The sequence below is a fragment of the Mastigoproctus giganteus genome, chromosome 13 (assembly GCF_048544385.1).
Source record: "Mastigoproctus giganteus isolate SK-2022 chromosome 13, ASM4854438v1, whole genome shotgun sequence".
NCBI lineage: Eukaryota > Metazoa > Arthropoda > Arachnida > Uropygi > Thelyphonidae > Mastigoproctus > Mastigoproctus giganteus.
Window position 1 is genome coordinate 23,855,947 of NC_143587.1, and position 11,569 is coordinate 23,867,515.

Below are 11,569 nucleotides of genomic sequence, written 5' to 3' on the forward strand. Positions count from 1 at the left end.
AAAAAAAATTTTGTGAAGAAAATACAGACGGTGGAGGACTTGGGTGAAGATGAGCCCGCAGAATATATTTCTTTGGACAATATAATAAAAGATTGCCAATCGTATACAGAAGAAAAAAGGACAAAATTAGCCGCGAAGGACTTCACTGCCCAGCAGAATACAGTACACCGATTTAGGTCAGAAAACGTCAGTCGGAACTTATCTTCGATAGAAAATTTTTGTCTGTCTAAAAGCACAATCAATGTGCAAAACTGATTGATTATTTCCCTGCGCACAGATTATTGAAGAATGTTTTCGAAATTTTATGATAAAAATTATTTACGCAGTGAGGGTTGGATGCTAAAAATATGAAGGCCATTCATTTTAATAAAAACATGTAGACGAGTGCAGCATTAACCCTCCTAATGTACACGCTGTACAGGGGTTAAAAGTGAATAAATAAATAAATTTGAACAAAACGATATAACGCGTGAAGATGAATTGAGATGGAAGAGACAGAACAAGTTCAACAAATTTCCATACCCTCTTTTTATTAAAATCACTGCTTGCATTCTTGGTTTTATGTTCTTATTATATTTTTATTAAAAGTTTATTAAATTTGTTTTATTATTTTTTATAAAAGAATTTTAAGTTTATTTTTTATTAAATTGGAAGTTGTTTTAATTTTTTAATGCGGTTAGTTTTAATTAAAATTATCTTTAAAAGCCTTGATAAAAAATAATTATTTTTTTAGTCTGCCTAGAGAATATTTTATCCAATATACTTTAAAATAATAATGTAAATAATAATTCATATAAAACAGTAATGTTAAATAAAGGTAATATCATTCTAAATAAAATCAAAATTCATACGCGTTATCTGCGGATCATGGAAAACTGTTCTCCATGATCGAAATCAAAGGTAATGCGTATGAATTTTGAATTTATTTCAACTACTACGTTGAAATATCGCTCAGTAATACAGTGCAACCTCGATATAACGTTCATACCCGCGATTTCAGATATAGAGCGAGTATGATCACGTCCTCCAAATCGAATTATGAAAAAAAAAAAAAATTAAAAAAAGTGTTATTCAAAGAATTGACAATTTCATATTGGAAACTGGAAAAAGTGAATACTGTATTTAGTACAGTTGGTAGAATCGCCGTCCTCCCCACACCAGATGGAAAAGACCTGAGTCCCATCGATTACGGGAGGAATTTTTATGGGCCTTTTTCACAACGTGGCTGAGTTAGTCAGCTTCAGACTAGGGTAGATTGGTTTTTTCGTACAGAAAACCGACCTCAGAACACACGCAATTTACAGACAATATACACGGAGCAATATAGCCTTAGTCGCTGATGCTCCTAAAAAAACTCTACAACAACAACCTCTGGAGTGGAACATGGCTAGTATTTTTCGTCAAGTGCGTTACAAAGTAAATTTTTGTAAACAACAGTGCATGACATCGTTTAGAAGTTACACTTAGGACAGAAAAAAATGCTAAGGGCTAAACTAGACAAAAATATATACGAACTGATTTATGGAAAAATCACGTGACTTTACTTCGGCACTATGATAGGCCAGACAGTTTGTTTTGATTTAGTTTTCTCAAACACGGTAAATTCTAGGGCATCAGAAATAAATACACGACAAAATTTGTAAATCAGTAGAACTGAAGTAATGGGCACCAAAATAAAAAATTATTACAGTTGAGTAAAGTTAAAGAAAGAGTTAAAAGAGTGGCGAAACAAAATGCAGTATATTTCGCGAATGTGGAATTCCAGAAGGAACGATCCAAGGTTGGATGGAAGAGGAAGAATAATTGCGTCCATTCGTTGACTCCGTAGAAGATGAAGTAGACCTCCAAAGAAAGAAAAGCAGACTTTTCAAAAACAATGATGTGGGCCAATGCTTATATTTGTACAAGTGGCTTCTACAGAAGCATGATGAAGTACCGATAAATGGGGTCATTTTGAAAGCACATGCTCTTAAATTTCATAAGCTACTTGGTGGAGATGACACATTTTAAGCTTCTCAAGGGTGACTCTGGAATGGGATGTCTCAAGTTAGTCTTGTAGGCGAATCCACATTTGGTGACATTACAGCAGCAGCAGAGAAGCGTTTACTGAATTTCTGCGTGATGTGATCCAGGATGGCGAATTCACAGATGAACAGCTATGACGACGCAAGTCCATAAATGCATCAGTATAGTGTAAAGGGAACAATATAACCTTTAATATTTTGTCTTTTAGTGTGTATACTCATAAAACATTAGTAAATAAAGTTTAAAAATTTTTATTTACCAAGTAAAGTGTATTTCTGTTTAAAAAAACTGGGAAAAAATGATAAAAAAAATTTGGTTATAACGCGCTTCGCTTATAACGCTGGTATTAAAGTTGTCATCCGATACCCGTGTTATGTCGAGGTTGCACTGGATTATTCTTAAAACGGTTTGTACAGTACTATTATTTAACAAACTTATGAAGTAATATTATTTTTCAATGCAAATATATCATTATTTTACTGTTTACAAAAAAACAGGTTATGAATTAAATGGACCGCGCTTCTCACAAAAGGGGGCTTGAGTTCGATTTGGCTTTGTTTGTTTAAAATCATTAATAAAATGTCTTCTATCCAATCTCCTTTATCTCATAAACTTCCGTATCCCCTTCTAGATCAATCAGACAGAACCACTTATTTGTCTTTCCGTGCCGACAACGGTTGTTTTAGCCCCCTTTTTTAAATTATTAAATTGAATCAACATTTTAGAATTAGACCATTCAACAGATTGCAATTCTCTTTATTCACTCGTATTTATCTTCGTAAATATTTAAATTCTATTTCTCTTTTGAGTCTTTTGTTGTTTATCTTACTTTACTTGCATTATTTATGTAGTCAAGTGTTACTTGTTCTTTTAGACTTGTTTTGTTTTATGTTGTTTTTTACTATATCAAATACTATTGATTGTATAATATCGGTGTAAATACACCATAGTTTACCCATAGTTTAACTCCATACACTTAATGTAACAGCATCGTTTAGATTTTATCTCATATTGTGGCTACCTTCACAACGAGATATCAGGTATTGCACTACTTCAAATAAATAACGCTTCTCTAGTAGAGGAGATTACTGTTATTTATTCTCAGTGGGCACCACCACTCAGGCGCGTTTCGGTAAACTATGGTGTATTTACACCGATATTATATAGTTAATTTCTATCCATAACATATTGTGCATTTAGTCTTTAATATATCAAATAGTGTACATTTTATTATATTGTACTAAACTTTTATTACTTTATGTAGTTCATTTATTTGATTTTATGTATTATGTATTTTATACAATCAGTTTATTTATGCATTGTAATTGGGATTATCCTGTATGAATCTAAAAAGTCATAAAAAAACACATTGAGAAGAGTAAGTTCAGGTGTACACAAGGTGGATACTCCAGGTGTATTTTATGTAGTTTTTTGTTGTTGTTGTTGTTGTTGTTTTTTTTTTAATTCCGTATTTGTGTTTAATAAAATTTAGTCGTACTTTAAAGTGAGTTGGCTCTTAGTTTAATTGGATAATCCTGTAGATGTTCACTATCCATTTAGTAGGAAACGGGCCTCGTCTGCCTGACCATAGAACGTTTCAAGGGCATGTTTCCTCAACTATCATACTTGCTCTCACACTTCTGGATAGAATATAATTTTGTACCGATACCACTGAACTGTGGTTTAAAGCATACATTCAACTCTTCGACCACAGCTTCTGAAAAGTATATGACCAATCTCTGCCAGTATACCCATTTCTTCAAACTTTCTGATTATTTTACGTCATTACTTGGAAAAAGAGTACTCTTTTCATTCTTTCGGAAGTGATATGCACAGAGCGTAGTTGTGGTGTTTGTCTCTTGAGAAAAAAGCTTGACCAGCAAGGAATCACTTCAGATGGCCGTCGTAGTCCAAGGATGCATAAGCCGAGTCAGGAGCCGAGTGTACATAAGTACACGTGCTTTGAATGACCGGGGTTCAAGCCCGTGATTGCTAAATCCGGTGCTGGGTTAGTTTCCACAATCTGGTACCCCTTCCGATTGAGCATTGCGAGTAACAGTGATTGACACATGATTAGTCTTAGGGTTTATCTCCCCCCCCCACCCCTTGCTGCTGTTTTAAAATAGGAAAAAGAGTTCCCGATTTTCATGTGGCCTGTGTCAATTCAGCGTTCATTCACAGAGTGATGTTCATGAAGATATTCAGAAACAAGTTTGGTAATATGTGCACTACGTTACATTTCAGGAGAGTTCGATTATTAAATAACGTAACCTGAGGGGAGGGGGGGGGTTCAAAATTTATAACCGGAATTAAAAAAGTGTTTATCCAAACTTTTCTACACGATGTTCAAGTGATGACGGTGGCTTCTTTTAGAATATTCTAAATAAGTGCTGAAATTTTGAAAATTTTGCTGGACACGGTTTGTAATTTTAAATAAATATATTTTTTGTAAAGTTTTTAGGTGTTTGAGAATCTGGAATGTTTTCTATTCTCTATGGTTTGTTCCCTGTTGCGATCTCTTTCATTTTGCCTTCATTAAAAGTTACTGTTCACTCAACGCCAGTTTCGTGCTAATAGGACTGAAAAAGTAAATTATATTAAACCGAATGCAAGTGGAGGCCCTTGTTACAAGTCTCTATAGAAAGGTGACAAATCGAGGGGAATATATGTTATCGGATTAACAAATAATGTTCTGAGCAACAGAACTGACACAAACGTAACATTGGTTTTCGTTCTTGAAACAGATTTTTATTATCAACACGTAAACAAACAGGGCCACGCTAAGATACACAAGTGTTTTATAAGGAGAGAATAAACGATTACATCACATAACTGTTGTTTTGTATATTTATCAATGATATTGATGAAGGTATATCAGGCTTAATGTCGAAGTTTGTAGATGATACAAAGGTTGACAGGGTTGTTAATGACAGTGTGCTACTGCAACAGGATCTAGATAATTTGGGCAGATGGGCTAAGAAGTGGCAACTGAAGTTTAACCTTGACAAATGCAAAGTACTGCATATGGGTAGAAGTAACCCCAGAGAAACGTACCAGCTGTGTGGTACTACACTTAAGGTGGTAGAAAATGAAAAAGACCTGGGAATAATTGTGCAGTCAGATATGAAGTTCTCTGAGCAATGCAGACAGGCTGCCAGGGCAGGTCATGGGGTTTTGTCAATGATATATAGGAATTTTGCTAGCAGGGAAAAGGAGGTGATTATCCCTCTGTATAAGGCAATGGTCAGGCCACGCCTTGAGTACTGCGTACAGGTCTGGAGGCCTCATTTTAGGAAGGATGTAGATTTATTTGAGCGTGTACAGAGAAGGGCAACAAGATTGGTGAGGGGAATGAAAGGATCCTCTTACCAAGAGAGGCTTAAGTTCTACTAATTGCAGTGGCTGGAGACTAGGCACCTGCGCGGTGATCTCATTGAGGTATATAAGGCCTTGAATGGGTTGGGCACGCTGAATTCTGATGGGATCCTTCCACTTGTTCAGATTACGAACCTAAGGGGGCATAAATTCAAATTAAGAAAAGACAGATGTAGAATAGATGTGCGGAAATTTGCCTTTAGCCAGCAGGTGGTTAATTGCTGGAACAAACTTCCATCTGTCGTTGTGGAAGTTGATAGGTTAAATAAATTTAAGGAGGAACTGGACAGGCATTTGGAGAGAATGGTGTGATGTTTTTTTTTTTTTTTTTTTTTTTTGGCTGATGCTGCATGAGCTCATACACTTGCTTTCTTGCATCACATGCCACTACTACTACTACTATAACACTCAATCAATATAAACCTGTAGCCATAGGAAAATTTAATGATAATCTTATTATTTAGAGCTGCATGTTGGTACTAGAAGTCAGCTGGAAGCCTGCGACAAATTCTGTTGGTCCTATCTCCAAAATTCAAAACCAAGCCTCGTTACTGTGCATTTCCTATAACGTTTTAAGGATTCTAAGCACTGCAAACAAGCCGCATTTTAGACTTCCTCAAGCATATAATGAGATGCTAATGCTCAGATATTTTAGCCAAAGTGCAAGTAGCCTGAATCGGTCTGATCGAAAAGTCGCCAAGAAGCAGGAGTTATTTACTAGTCTATTGTGTAAAGAGTGCTAAAAATATATAAATTTCATCCTTTCGAATTATGTGCAATCAAGAACTATACGGAAATGGCAATGACACGTTTAAATTTTTCTCGTAGTTGTCATCACTGTAGACGCAAAACTTTCTTTCAGATGAAGTGTGTTTTCATTTCGATGGAACTATAACAAATAATTATGCCGGGATGATGAGAATCCTCACTGTGATTTGTAGTTTCAAACCGATTCGCATCGGTGTGTGGGTAGGAATTCATGGACAACTAACTGTACTCTTAGTTTCATGCTTTGCTGATGCATCTGTTAATCGTGACTCCTACCTGATAAATAATCTGCAAAGGATGCCGGAAACTTACATCGATGAAATGTCTAACAACTAGAATGTTTCTGATTTATACAAGATACGGTGAGCGCCCCTTCATTTCACCTACGTAGTTAAAGAGTAGCGGGATGTGAATATCTTAGGAAGTGGGTACATGAGACGTCGTTGAACAGCTGAATGACCACCACGAAGCCTTCGATTTGTTTTTGTGCAGATACAAAATTTACTGGCCAATACAGACTTCGGAAGCTCAACCAAATGAAAGATAACTTCACAACAGAATACAGAAAAAATGAGGGGAGAAAAATTATTTTCACTGGTTCGGCTCCAGGACCGATGAAAGCGTGCAGTGCGAAACGGTCGAATTGAGGGACGGTTTAAACGCCTACTTAAGAAATTATTTTTCACTGAAAAATAACAAGGTCGAACACTTGCAACCCCAATAATAATTGTTCGTTTTTTATATGGAATAATTAACTTAAAATGATGTCTAGCAACATCTGATAGGTGAAAGTCATACTAATGCTGATGCAATTTAATTATTCACAGAAATTAGTAATTATTATGTATGTAGAAATGTGTCTTTAGTTTAGAAGGTGGTAGGTGACTTTCATCAACCGGTGAAATACCACCACTTTGCTTATTGGAGGCTTGAAGTGGTGAAACCCATGTTTAGTCTCTAGAGCAAAGTTTCCGGCATTCCGCTTTCCCCATACTTCTCCTTCAACCCATGCACGGTACTAAGTACTATAGGTTTTGATACCTTTCGTGTTTGGGTTTTCATAAAAAAAAAAGTATTGTTTTTAGTAACTAATGATCTACATGTACAGTAAACGCTAGTTTTAACGGACTTCGGAAACAACGGACAGTGTCCATTGCCGTATCATCCTATAGTCTTGTGATGGTGCGACTGCACCAGGCTTTTGAGTTCAGCTGGGCACAAATGAAAAAGAGAAAGCTTACCTTGAGGGTCAATAAATAAACGTTGTACCGGAGCCCACACTCGTGATAATAAACCAGTATTGTCAATGGACCAGGATTTCGTTCCTATAGAACCCCGTTATGTGATTATCTCAGTCTGATGGTGTTTACCATAAGCTGAAATATTTTAAAAATAAAGCAAATTTAACTTACAATTAATGAGAAAGCTCACCCTGCTTTTGTTTATCAATATAGTCTCATATAAACAAACAGAACAAAAGAAATACATACGAAGCAATTTTGTTCTCTTTTATGACCACTGAAGTAGCCTGTCATTGAAATACTATGTCTAATTCGTATTTACAGTTCTTGCTGTTGTGGAAAAACTCTCGGGATATTGGGAGGCAGCATCGGAAAACTGCTCGGCTAAAGCTTGCAAGCTTCGAGCCTACGCCGATTACAAGATTTACATCAGTACAGAATGGTAGGTAGGCAGTATTTTCCTTACAACCATCCTTCATCAACCTGCCGAGCATGACAAACATCATGTGTCATCTGAACCCTCACAGAGGGTACTCGAGAGCTTTTGAAACTCTGAATAGGCTTTAGTCAGAGTCATCACTGTGAACAAGGTAAAATTTCAAATTCTGCTCCACGCAACTAGTAAGTGCAGTAATGTCATAATACAACAGTTTTTCATAACATTCTAGCAACTTCGGAATAAATCGAGGTTTTACTATCGTTCCCAACATTGCATCTTTAAAAGTACTTTTAACTCTGTCTCTCTTGAACAGGTGAAAGACGGTTCTCAGAATTAAAGTTAATAAAACGAAATAAATATATATATATTTAAGGTAATCAGTATCACGACAAAGCTTTCAGGCTTGGATATTATATTGGGCATCAAATAGCTAAACGATGTAAGATGCTGTTATTTTAAAGTCGAGGGGAATGATGCTAATAAGTATTTCTCTTTGTACATTTTAAAATATTGCTACATAAAATTGTATCATACTTTAAAAATTGCGTTATCTATTATTTAAAGTTTTAATGAAGAAAAGATATTTGCTTTATAAAAATTGCGGTTATTCTGTATAATCACTGTTTAGTAATTATTCTATACAAATAATAATTTTAAAAATAATAATAACCCTAATCGATCAAAGTAATACGAATGTTATCTCTATGGATACATAATAGTTTGTACAGAGCAGCCAAATTCCTGGAGATGACTCAAACTTCGAGGTGTAAAGTTAAATAAATTTGCCTATGGCAATCGAACTATATGACACTTTGTATATAGGCTAGTATGTGGATCAGCAGTGGACCGAATTAAGTGGGTAAAAAATAATTATTATTATTAGAAATTAGTCCGAGAGCAACTGTTATAATCTGTAGGAAGAACTGAAAGCTTTTAACCTAACCCATACAGTAAGAGGTAAATAAATATCATAAGGGAAGGGCAGCGTTCTTGATATTTATTATGCTAATGCATTATCTCTGAAAGGAAATACAAGTTCTTTTGATTAGAGTTCGTACAGCTTAAAAGCGCTTTAAAACAGTGTGTCGTTTTATTTTTCTTTTGGTTCCTCCCCATCTTTAGGAACCCCTTTGTTCGGAAGATTAAGCCAGGCAACTGCTGCTATTGCAATGACGTCTCTTCAGCTTTCTCCAGCAACAGAAAGAAAACCATCTATTCGTAAGAACAAGACGTTTCCCTGTCATTACTGCGAGAGACGTTTTTCTCAATCCCAAAACAGAGCGGCCCACGAGAGAACTATCCACGCCCCTGTTCGCGATCTGTTCGTGTGTGACATCTGCAAGAAACCCTTGAAAACACAGCGCTATATGGAGGAACATAGAAGAAGAGTGCATTCAGCAAGTAATGCAGGCCGCAAAACCAACCCGATTCGGTTGGATTAGGTATGAACGAACAAAGGCAGTCATTTGGGATTGAAATGCAACGGTCCTAGAGATGTCTGCCTTAAAATAAAGCGGGTCTATGATTTTATTTCTTATCTTGAAACATCTGTTACATTGTGTGCTTTTATAAGATTATTATTATTTATTTATTATTATTATTTTTTTATTTTAATAATATCGGCACCTCTATAATGTTCGACAGAAAACAAATTAAAATTAATTTATGTTTAAATATTAAAACTAAGTTGAAAATAGGAGAAAAGCTAAAAATCTCTAAAGAAAATCAATATTTAATTCTGTATTAAGAGTTTTTAAATAATTTAACTAAAGTCTTATTTAAATTAAATTTAAATATTTTATGTAAATTAAATTAAAATCGAAAATTTATGTTTTTAATAAAAAAAAAACTTTAAGCATAAATTTTGGCGATGGAATTCTAAATATTACTCACTTTACACCGATTGTTCTTCATTCTAATTTAATTGTGTGGTGGGGGTAAGAAAGAATTCCATCAAGATTATCATTGCATGTAATTTCTGAATTAAAATGATTTTTTTTTTTCGATAATTTTCAAACGTTTTAATAATATTTCACTTTATTTTCACTTCATTATGCGTTTAATTATTTTGTCTGTGTTTTTGATACAGAAAATATTTTTGTAGAGAATATCAATAAATGTCTACTGAATATCTCAAATCATTGCTTCCGATTTGTTCTTCATTCTGATATACATACATAAACATTAAATTTATTGGGGTATAGTTGATTCTTAAGATGAAAGATGAATGAAAAAGTAAGATAAATTATAGAATTACAACGTCAAGTGCAAAGCAGTTTAAGAAAAATGTAATGTAAAGATATGTGATGAAAAAATGAATGAGGAAAGCAGACAGGCTAGTGTAGATTGATAACATATAGTTGGCACAAATTGTCATATACAGATTGACCATTATAGATATTAATAATGGTACCAGGGATGGTGTATTAAATTTAAATTTAAAAGTCAAACGAGGTGACAGAAGAATGCCAGGTAGTATAAAAATCAATATCGATACATATTGAGAGGATAGAGTATTATTTCCAACATCTTCAGAGGACTACAGCCATAATAATATATCTGGGACAACTTAGCGTTTCGATCCTCCATGCCAATGAATAAAAAGAGACCAAATAAATACATGGTTTCTAGCAATGTGCTAGTAGTATAATTTTACTTAGGACCAGTAGTAGAATGGAGGTTCCACGGCTACATAAAAGCGAAGAATGAAGTTATGGCAGACTTTGCAAAATAATTAAGATAGAAAACAGTTCTCTATTGATAAATATAAGTACTCGGGCATGCTGGGAGCGTAAAATCCAATCTCTAACTAGAGGTGGCATTATTAATACAGTATATACAATTTATTTCGAATTTATTGTTAATATATTTTCTTAATCCTTTACTTCGCATAGGACTGGTAGTCTATACATTGACCATTACGCCTACCTACGAGTATCTATTTCCATACTTCATTTATTTTTAATAATTCTCTCTTCCGTTATGCAAAACATTTACATACCAAAGAAAATGTAATTTTACGATGGGAGAAAAGATGGCCCTCGTACGTAGTACGGTGGATATAATCATCGTCAATGTCACTAGGAATTTTTATGAACTTTCTTCATAACGTGCCTGAGTCAATCGATCTTAGGTGAGGGTAGCATGGTTTGCCCTCCGGAAAAACTCGGATTTTTCGTCCAGCAAATAGGAAAATCGACCACAGAATACACGCAATTTGCAAACACAATACACTGGCGCCTCAGAGTTATTGTTGCTTTTGCTCTTAGACCATATAAAATAAATAAATGCATATATGCAGAAAAGGATTAAGCCCATTTTAATGGAAAACATCTCTTTTATGACTGCATTTGAGCTAGGCCTGTGAAAAGTGTGGTACTGGTTAACATATATCAGAAAAGAATTTAAAAAAGAAAAGAGAAGCAGCAGTCGTGATAGCCTGTTCTCCGCATAAAATACGTTGGTCGTTCGTCAGTGGCGTGCTCTCAATCGTTTTATACCAAGCGGGCTGTCTCCGCTGCTCATTATATTTTTTTCCTCTTGCTGATTAATTTACTTTCAGATCTTTCTCTAGGATGTCTCTGCTTTATATGCTAAAAGAACATAATCTGAAGCATAACTAGTACCATCTGCAAATGCAGTTTTGCTTGATGTATTGTAACAGTAGCATAATATCAATCTTATTATAATTGCTGTAATTCTTTTTTTTTTTTTTTTTTTT